The 11,381-nt window shown below is 31.6% G+C and overlaps 1 long non-coding RNA gene across 1 annotated transcript; it reads left to right on the forward strand.

Moving 5' to 3' along the window:
- The first annotated feature begins 9,155 nt into the window (after nt 1–9,155).
- Nucleotides 9,156–9,998, forward strand: LOC128034098 (uncharacterized). The gene is made up of 2 exons (XR_008190185.1): nt 9,156–9,522; nt 9,628–9,998. It is a non-coding gene; the product is annotated as an uncharacterized LOC128034098 (long non-coding RNA).
- Nucleotides 9,999–11,381: the final 1,383 nt, after the last annotated feature.

Below are 11,381 nucleotides of genomic sequence, written 5' to 3' on the forward strand. Positions count from 1 at the left end.
ATTTTTTTATTGATTTGTATATTGTTGATTTCAAATCTCTTTTTCCCCTTTTATTCATTTTCAAATTCATTATTTTCAAATTTGTTTACATTTTATTTTGCCTTATATATTTTTATTTTATACTCTTTGTTTTAAATTCATTGGTCTTTTATTATTGATGCTATTTAATCCTCTATTTGTTATTTTAGTTTTTTATTATTAAATTAATTATTTTAATATTATTAATACTATTATGTGGCATCATTAATCTTGTATCATTATTATTTACTTTTTATGCCTTTAAATTTCAAATTTTGTTATATACATGCATGTATACATACATACGTTTTATAATATATATATACGTACACATTTTTAATTTTTATAAATATATATATACACATACTTTTATATATTTTCTATGTTTCATAATTTTATATACATACTTATATTTTTTACATATTAAAATATGTATATTTATATATATATATATTTTTCATTTTTATAATTCACATACATATATATTTTTCTTATATGTACATATATATATTTTATATTTTATAATTTTATCTATTTTCTTTGTTATTATTATTGCTTTACTTGATGTTTATTTATTTATTTATTCACATGACCATTATTATCATTATTGTATTCTTTAAATGGTTCGGTTTTATTTGTTTATTTATGATTGATTTGTTTTTTTAATTATCTTTTCATTATTATTATTATTTTCTTGATCATGCTATTTATATTTACATTATCACAATTGTTACTCCATTATATAATTGTTACCCAAATTCTTATAAAGAGAAAATTTTGAAAAATAAAAGCAATACTTGATATTTGGAATCTTCGAGAGGATTGAGCCCTAACATATTGGGTTCCAACTTTTTCGTTGAATCTGAATAATCGAGAATGTTCTTTAATCAAAACATAAATGAAAAGCTCATTATCGAGAATTCAATACGTTGTTTCCGAACGCATTGGATACGCCATGTTGTTTTCTTGAGATGAGAATTTTTTCTAAAAATAATAAAGGTAATATTCAATGTTTAGAATTTTGAGAAATTGTGCCCTAACGTATTGGGCTACGATTTCTTCATCTGACTTAAACTATTGAATATCCTTTTAAATTTTATTGCACGAGTTTTTTTTTGGACAAGCTCGTTTTTGAGGAAGTGAAATATCATGCCCTAACTCATTGGGTGTGACATTTTCTCTTTTCGATATGAGAGGGTCTTATCGAGTAACTTGTTTTATATAAATTAAAAAAAACAAAAGATCGTATTTTAAATCTCTTCAAAGTTTTCAATTTTCGACATTAAGACATTAATTAATTAACTAGGTACCAATTTTTGGGCGTTACGAGGGTGCTAATCCTTCTTCGTATGTAATCGACTCCCGAACCCATTTTTCTGAATTTCGTGGACCAAAATCGTTGTTTTAATAAAGTCAAATTGCTTACTAAAAATAACCACTTTTGAGGTGATCCGATCACACCTAAATAAAAAGGATCGGTGGTGACTCCCATTTTCATTTTTTTTCAAAATCCAAGTCAACCCCGTTTTTCAAAATAAAAAATGGTTTCGACAGCTTGGCGACTCCGCTGGGGACATTTAGAGAGTCAAGCCGCAAAATTAATTATTTTTTGTCTTATTGTCGAAAATTGAAAATTTGATTTGAAAAATCACGATCCTCTCTTTGCACTTGTTTGTATGATTACTGTAAATCGAGTTTTATATCTTGGCATCATATTGCAGAAAGACTGTTTAGTCTTACCCTTTTAAGTGGGAGTGAGAAGCTACTCCTTCGTGAGGTTTTCAACTCCGTGAAGGATAGTGGATCACTTTCGGGATACATCCGTACCTATGTCTTCGTGAGATCTTCATCTCCGTGCAACCATAGGGAAATGTATTCCCCTGAACCAAACTCGGTCTGTATGAGCCTATAATGGGTGAGGATCAAGGAATTTACTGGTTTGGGTACCTTGACTTTAGAGCCAAACTGCATGTAAAAGACTTTAGGAACCCATCTTAGGTAGAGCCACTCCAAACCCCTAGTGCTTACTCGACTAGGTATTCTCTTTGTTTGCTTTAGTTTTGTACTAACCCGTTTTGTTTTGTTTTGATTATGATTGCATTGCATTACATTTGCATCTTAGAAAAGAGATGTTGATTCAAGTTCGATTACTAACTTAGAAAGCTTGTCATGGAATACGGATTTCTTGATAAAGTGGAAAATAGTACGGATGCCTGAATATATTCAGAGAAACACAAGAAGGGTGATGGAAGAGTTCGTGACTTTACTTCATGGCCCGAGGATTTAAGATGATTGCCTAAGAGCTTTCGACGTTCCAATCCCCTTAAAGAAGCTGATGAGCATTACGAGGATAGGAAAATGATGGATCGTGACCAGGATCAAGAAAAAAGGAGCTAGCAGTGGCATCTATTGGAAATTTGAGGGATTTATCTTAAACATGCGGATGAAGGAAAAGATCGATGTTGTCTCTTAGAATATAAGGGCGACACCGTACAAGCATCTGCTTTATGTAAAGAAATTTGCCTTCTAGTAAAATTTTCTAAATGTAATTAAATCAGAATCAACGTCTCTTTAGGCATTCATTTCATGCATCTGCATTACATGACATCATATGCATTAAAATCCACTGAAAGAGTCTAATTGAGTAAATTTTTTTTAGCTAATCTGGAAAACCAACCAACCAAACACTTTTACGGTACTCGTCGCAAAACTAAGAAAATGGATCAAAGATAAGAGAAACTGGAGCAAATGCAAAAAGAAATTCAAGACCAGTTACAGATGCAAATGAAGGAGCAGTTGGAAAAAATTCAACAAGATATGATAGAAAGGATGCTGGAGTCTCAAAAGGATATGATGGCTAAGTTGACGCAATTACTGACTAGGGGAGTAAACAAGGGGAAGGGCCCTATGGTTAATGATGAAGAAAGAGAAAAGGATGGACCTCTATATCCTCCAGGTTTTACTCCTCCACATGTGCAAACTCAAGCTGAGGTGCATCCGTGCAGATCCTCTGTTACAATTACGCCTCAGCAGTTTCAGGCTGATGTCTCAATGCTGATGAACTTCTAGGCTGGATTAGGTTCTAATCCCAGAGATAACCCGGTGAATCTTGCTATCCCTAATTTCAATGAAGTAGGTGAGAAAGATAAAGTAAAGGAATTTCCAAAACAGTTTAAGGAAAGGTGGAAATGGATTGAAGACAAATTCAGGGTAATGGAGAGCATTGAAAGTTATCGTGGAATGGATGCTAAGGATCTGAGTTTGGTCCCAGATTTGGTACTTCCTTATAAGTTCAAGATGCCAAAATTTGAGAAGTATAATGGGACCAGTTACCCTGAAGCCCATATTACCATGTTCTGTAGGAGGATGACTAGGTATATTAACAATGATCAGCTATTAATACATTGTTTTCAAGATAGCCTCACTGGGGCAGCATCTAAATGGTATAATCAATTGAGCCAAACCAAAATTAGTTCTTGGAGGGATTTGACACAGGCTTTTATGAGGCAGTATAGCCATATATCAGAAATGACTCCTGATAGAATCACCTTGCAAAATTTGGAAAAGAAATTGAATGAAAGCTTTAGACAGTATGCACAGAGGTGGAGAGAGGTTGCAGTCCAAGTTCAGCCGCCACTCCTAGAGAAAGAAATGACGATGCTCTTCATCAACACACTGAAAGCCCTATTCATCATGCACATGTTGGGAAGTGCTTCAAAGAGTTTCTCAGATATAATCATGAATGGCGAAATGATTGAAAATGCCATTAGAAGTGGAAGAATAGATGATGGAGAGTAACAAAAAGTTAGTCTTAAGGAGAAAAGAAAACGAGATGAATAACATAGGTTACTCAAGATCAGTTACTGTAAGTCATCCAGGTAAAGGGGTTGCTAGTCAACAAGGTTCATTGAGACAAAAATTTGGAGTGAAACCAGGTACTGAGAAGCTCCAGTTCACACCAATTTCGATGTCCTATAAGGAGCTGTATCAAAGCTTGTTCGATGCCCACATTGTTGCCCCTTCCTACTTAAAACCTCCACAACCTCCGTATCCCAAGTGGTATGATGCGAACGCACAATGTGATTACCATGCGAGAATTACGGGAAACTCAATAGATAATTACATTACCTTCGAAAAGCTAGTTGAAAAATTCATCAACATGGGTATTGTCAAGTTGATGACTCATCTAATGTAGAAAGGCCGCTACCCAATCGTGATTGATAATGGGGTAAATGCAATATATGAAGAGGTGTTGGGAAGTGTTCACATCAATGACATATAGGAAGACACAAATGAAAGGGGACCTTGTTAGATATTCGCCCTTATAAACTTGGGAGTGTTCAAAATAACTGGACTGAGGAAGAAATCCCTGTAGTTTTTAGAGCTTATTTTGAGTAATGTTCAGAACATTTTTGTTGTTTTTAGCTTAAAATGATAGAAATTCCTTTGTGAAATAGGCTCATGTCTGAATGTCATTATTCTAATGAAATACATCTTTGCATTCATTTTTGAGCCAATATTCTTTCATTCTTTTCGAATAATTATTCTTTCATTCTTTTGGATTTTCTTCCACATCATTCTTTCATTCATAATCATATTGTACAAATAATTAGTCATAAATTCATACATTCTTTTGTATATTCTTTGGTACTTCCTATGGGTACCCAGATATCAATGACATAAGTGACACTACTACAGACTCAGAATCTCCTTTTGAGCAAGACATGTATTTAGAGGGATCTCATGACTTTGAAGATGACATAGATTGTAACTTATCTCCAGACTTGTTGATGATGGTAGAACAAGAGGATAGATGATCCTACTTCACAAGGAATCATTAGAAATTGTGAGCTTGGTGAAGATTAGAATTGACATGACCGCAAAGACGAAATGAGACCTCATTGAGTTACTCCAAGAATTCAAAAATGTCTTCATATGGTCATACTAGGATATGCTCAGGTTAAGCACTGACCTTGTGGTGCACTGTCTTCTTGAAAAGAATATTGTAAGTCGGTTCAGCAGAAGCTCAAGAGAATGAGGCCCGCCCAATATCGTGCTAAGGATAAAAGAAAAAAGTTAAAAGGTAATTTGATGCTAGGTTTGGGTAGCCAACATTGTACTAGTCCTTGAAAAAAGATGGGAAAATACGAATATATATGGATTACAGGGATTTGAACAAAGCCAGCCCCAAAACACATTGCTTTTCACACTTTAGTGGATAACATGGCAGGCCACTCACTATTTTCCTTCACGGACAGCTTCTCTGGATACAATCAGATAAAGATGCACCCTGAAGATATGAGAAGGACCACATTCATCATCTTATGGGGAACATTTTGCTATAAAGTATGGCCATTCGGGTCAAAAAATGCAGTGAGTGCCTTTCTCTTTGATTTGTCATAGCTTTGCCTATTGAAGTCAATTGCTCAACAATTTTGTTGGGTTTCATCCTAATTGAAGAGGAAGATCCAAAGTTTATGTCATAGTTAAATTTCGCCCTAAAAGGCTCTATGAAAGAAATCTGGTACCAAAGAAGATTTTTCATATACAAGATAAAAGTGGATGATCTTATGTGGGAGACTTTATCGAGAAAAACATTAGTTTTGATCAAAAGGGATAACAAGGACTTGCCTAATCCTATGAGTTCAAAATTCACTCAAAAAAAAAGAAGAAAAAAGACCAAGGTGAAAACCCGCAAAATGGTGCTTTGAGTCTAAAAAAATACTAATAAAAAAGAAGAAGAAAGAAAATGGAGAGGCCAATGTGAAAACTCGCAAAGAGCACCTTGAGACCAAAGGGGATTTGAGTTGAAAACCCTAAAAGGGTGGCTTAAATATTGATCAAAATGGGGCATGAGGTGATCAGAGCAGTTCAAATTTTGATCAGATTGGGGCATATGATGATCTTGCTATACTTTAATCAACCGAAAAGGGTAGACGATATCTTGGGGCATCGACAAAGCACTGTAGATCTCCTAAACACATGTCAAACTCAGAATGGTCTTCAGAAAGTTTGTGCAGAGAAGCTCAAGCTGCGATATCTGGGGATATCTGGGGCACCCAATTTTCATACTATTTATATTGAATTTGTTGTTCATGGAATACTTCATTCTTTTCCAAGATACACATTCCCAATCAATTTCTTTGTTATTCTTCTTTACTATTTTTGATAATTTATTCCTTTCGAGCTATGCTCAGAACTAACTTTATTCTTATCCATTGTTATGACCTTTTTTCAAGCATGTTGCATTGGAATAATGATTAATGGACTAATAAAACTTTCACAAGGGAAGTTTTGCATATTACTTTAGAAGTTTCTAAATAATACAGGAACCTGAAACAGGACTATTGTTTAGAACGCACCATGTTTAAAGGTTGGAAATCTGAAAAGGAAGAGTCTAAATTAGGACTTTCTCTTTGGACTTTGTTGTCAAAAACATTGATTGAACAAAATGACAAGATGTCATGTTGATGACAAAACTTAAATAAACAAGCAAGTAATGATCACCAAACAATAGGAAGAGGTTTCCTGGAGAAGAAAGCCTTCATTTGTGCATGAGCCTTTGGTACGACACCCTGGGAATGGTGTAAGGGACCAGAGAGATTTAGATCTTGTATCCTTGCATTGTGATAGGAGAGGATTGAGAAAAAACCATATATTTCTACCCTTGGGTTATAGTGGGAGAACGATGATACAAATTTTGCGTCCCAGTGGATTGAACTTTGAAGTTTACAGTGGGGGCAATCTGACTAAGTGTTTCTTTGAAAATGCCAGCTGAGCAGGAAGGTGTTGTAGCACGTCAGTGATAAAGCCTTAATAAACTTCGAGCAATGATAACCTTAGTGATAAAGAAGGATTATTCTCACAAAAAATAACATTCTACATTCATGCAAACACCATTCATACATGTCTAGTTAGGAGCATTTGATGCATTTTGATCATGCCATCCTAATCTTAGGCATAATTAGGTTCATTATATAGGTCACGTAATCTTAGATATGATATGCAATCTTATAAGATATGATTTTGTAATCTTAGATATTTAATTTTTAGATACCCTTTAATCTTAGCCGTTGATGTAATTGATCTGTACCGTTGGATTTGGGGAGGCTCAACTATAAATAGAGGCCTCTTCCTTCATTGTAGAGGACTTGAGTGGGGAGTAATAATAATTCTTAAGAGTATTTACTCAAATTTCTCTCTCTCTTGCGTTCTTATTTTTTTGTGGCTTGTTCTTATTCTGTTGACTATGTATAATTTATTTATTGATTTGTATATTGTTGATTTCAAATCTCTTTTTCCCTTTTTATTCATTTTCAAATTCATTATTTTCAAATTTGTTTACATTTTATTTTGCCTTATATTTTTTTTTATTTTATACTCGTTGTTTTAAATTCATTGGTCTTTTATTATTGATGCTATTTAATCCTCTATTTGTTATTTTAGTTTTTTATTATTAAATTAATTATTTTAATATTATTAATACTATTATGTGGCATCATTAATCTTGTATCATTATTATTTACTTTTTATGCCTTTAAATTTCAAATTTTGTTATATACATGCATGTATACATACATACGTTTTATAATATATATATATACGTACACATTTTTAATTTTTATAAATATATATATACACATACTTTAATATATTTTCTATGTTTCATAATTTTATATACATACTTATATTTTTTACATATTAAAATATGTATATTTATATATATATATATTTTCATTTTTATAATTCACATACATATATATTTTTCTTATATGTACATATATATATTTTACATTTTATAATTTTATCTATTTTCTTGGTTATTATTATTGCTTTACTTGATGTTTATTTATTTATTTATTCACATGACCATTATTATCATTATTATATTCTTTAAATGTTTCGGTTTTATTTGTTTATTTATGATTGATTTGTTTTTTAATTATCTTTTCATTATTATTATTGTTGCTGTTGTTCTTGATCATGCTATTTATATTTACATTATCAGAGTTGTTACTCCATTATATAATTGTTACCTAAATTCGTATAAAGAGAAAATTTTGAAAAATAAAAGCAATACTCGGTACTTGGAATCTTCGAGAGGATTGAGCCCTAACGTATTGGGTTCCAACTCTTTCGTTGAATCTGAATAATCGGGAATGCTCTTTAATCAAAACATAAATAAAAAACTCATTATCGAGAATTCAATACGTTGTGTCCTAACGCATTGGATATGACACGTTGTTTTCTTGAGATGAGGATTTTTTCTAAAAATAATAAAGGTAATATTCAATGTTTAGAATTTTTAGAAATTGTGCCCTAACGTATTGGGCTGCGATTTCTTCATCTGACTTAAACAATTGAATATCCTTTTAAATTTTATTGCACGAGTTTTGTTTTTTTGGACAAGCTTGTTTTGAGGAAGTAAAATATCATGCCCTAACTCACTGGGTGTGACATTTTCTCTTTTCGAAATGAGAGGGTCTTATCGAGTAACTTGTTTTATATAAGTTTAAAAAAAAAGATCGTATTTTAAATCTCTTCAAAGTTTTCAATTTTCGACATTAAGACATTAATTAATTAACTAGGTACCAATTTTTGGGCGTTACGAGGGTGCTAATTCTTCTTCGTACGTAACCGACTCCCGAACCCGTTTTTCTGAATTTCGTGGACCAAAATCGTTGTTTTAATAAAGTCAAATTGCTTATTAAAAATAATCACTTTTGGGGTGATCCGATCACACCTAAATAAAAAGGATCGGTGGCGACTTTCATTTTCATTTCTTTTTAAAATCCAAGTCAACCTCGTTTTTCAAAATAAAAAATGGTTTTGACACTTTATATCTGAAAAGGTTCCAAACATATGGATTACCCGGGTAATAAAACTTACGTAAGGTTGGTAGAAAATAGTGATGGGAATAAATAAGAATATTAAAAATTAATAAAAATTGATGAGCATGAGAAGAAAACAAGTGACCAAGAGAAAACGCGGTTTTGCTTTTGTTTTTTTCTTATTCTTTAGTATTTTTCTCAAATTTGAAAAGAATATTAAGGATTATTATGTTGTATATAAGTGCATAGATTTGTACAATCGATAATGTTTAAATTTTTGTGTTTTCTTTTAATTTTGATATTTATTTTAAGATTCATATTGAGAGTTTGTTACTGTATCTTCTATTAATGTACAGTGCAATAATTAATATTAAGTAATAATAAGCTTTTGTTTTTATTCTGAAACAAATAAACAAATAAGTAAAATAAAATCAATGAATTTTCAACGAGGAATTGTTAAAATAATAATAAAACTAATTGACTTCCAAAGTCTTGTTTCTCCTCTAAAATAAATAAAGTCGGATGAAACAGCCATTGACATCGGCACAAAAATCAGATTCTGAGGAACGAAAGATGCTCTACAAGAAATCAGCGGTGCATTTGATACTAGTCCTACTGCTATCATTTTCTCTACTCTGGCCTCCATCTTCCACAACAAACACTCACTTAACCGGTAAGTTGAATTACAACTATATATAAAACTTGTTCTTCATTACTTATTTTTATGATCTTTTTTTTATTGAATATGTTGTGTTGGTATTTCGGGTTAAAATTGCAGTGAAGGAGAGGAATGAAGTGATACAGAGAAATCTAGCATCAGGAAAACCACCTTCATGTCCTCCACATGCTTTTTTTTGTCATGCTAAAAGTAATTTTGCTCCTCCTCGTGATCATGGTAAGTAAGTAGTGCCCTCATCCTTCACGCTGTAACCCAAATTAATGGTTATTATTCATCATAGCTTGTGATATTGTATTCTTATGTTTTTCATATTTCCCGTTTTGCTTAAAAGGCTTTATATATTTCAAATAAATTTAGGAGTTTAAAATTTTATATGATGTGTATTTTAATATATTCATGTATTTGTATTATGTTTAAAATATTTAATGATTGTAGTGTATGAATATGAGGTTTAAAGGCTTCAACCTTAATATTTATATGTGTTCAATTAATTTCAAAATATGCATTTTGGATTATATGCCGCTAATCTTATATATATACTCTTGAGGTTAATAATTAAACAAATTTGTTATATTTCCATTATTAATTATTAATTAATTTTAGTTATGATGTGATAAAATATAGTCAAGGTTTATAATATATACTAGATAAATAGAGGCGCCTTTGCTGCTGGAATGTTATACGATTTAAGAGGAGAGAATAATTTTATTAAGTTTGAATGATAAAATTGAGAAGAGAAGAACAGTACTTAATAGGTGATAAAATATACAAAACATAATTACAAAAAAAAAAACCCTATAAATTATGTAAACTGTCACCTAAATTGATACCATATAAGTGAAAAGCTTATAGAGATGTTCGAAAGTTGGGGACTTAGTAATACACAAAAATCTTGTGAGGTTTATTAGACATTCAGTTCCTATCAAAAATAGAACAACACTCGTTGATTCGCTTGTAAAATTCTATTAACTTGCATAATTTTATATGCTTTATAGTTGTCGAAACCATTTTTTTTGAAAAAAAAACAAACATTTAGTTGCCGATGAAAATTTAAAAATTGGGAGTCGCCACCAATCTTTTATTGAGGTGTGATTGGATCACCTAAAAAACGGCTTTGGTCTACGAATTTTAGAAAAATGGATTCGGGAGTCGGTTACGTATGAGGAAGGATTAGCACCCTCGTAACACCCAAAAATTGGTACCTAGTTGATTAATTAGTGTCTTAATGTCGAAAATATGAAAAAAATATAATCCTTAGCAAAAACTTAAAAACATTGTTTATTAAGACCCTTATCATTTCGGAGAAAGGAAATGTCACACCCAATGCGTTAGGGCACCACATTCTAATTTCCTCGAAAATGAATTAGGCCAGAATACTCGTGTAATAAAAATTTAAAAGAATATCCATTTATTCAAGATTTAAGAAATCGCAGCCCAATACGTTAGGGCACAATTTCTCAAAATCCTAAACTTGGAATATTTCCTTTATTATTTTTCTTAGAAAAAAAAATCTTCATTTCGAGAAATCAATGCGTCACATCCAATACGTTAGGACATAACGTGTTGAATTCCCAATAATGAGTTCTTATTTTTTTGATTAAAGAGAAATGCTTGATTGTTAGATTTAACGAAGAAAATCGGAACCCAATACGTTAGGGCTCGACTTCCTTGAAAATCCTAAATACGAGCATTGTCTCATTTTGAAAATTTTCCATTTCTAAATTCGAGTAAAATATGACGTAATATTATATTGTATGTATATATATGCATGTGAAAATTGTGAAAATAAGATAAAAAATATAAAAGTATGTATATGTGCATATATATTAGTAAATCATGAAAATATGTATATG

This window comes from Gossypium raimondii, chromosome 10 (genome assembly GCF_025698545.1).
Source record: "Gossypium raimondii isolate GPD5lz chromosome 10, ASM2569854v1, whole genome shotgun sequence".
In the NCBI taxonomy this organism is placed as follows: Eukaryota; Viridiplantae; Streptophyta; class Magnoliopsida; order Malvales; family Malvaceae; genus Gossypium; species Gossypium raimondii.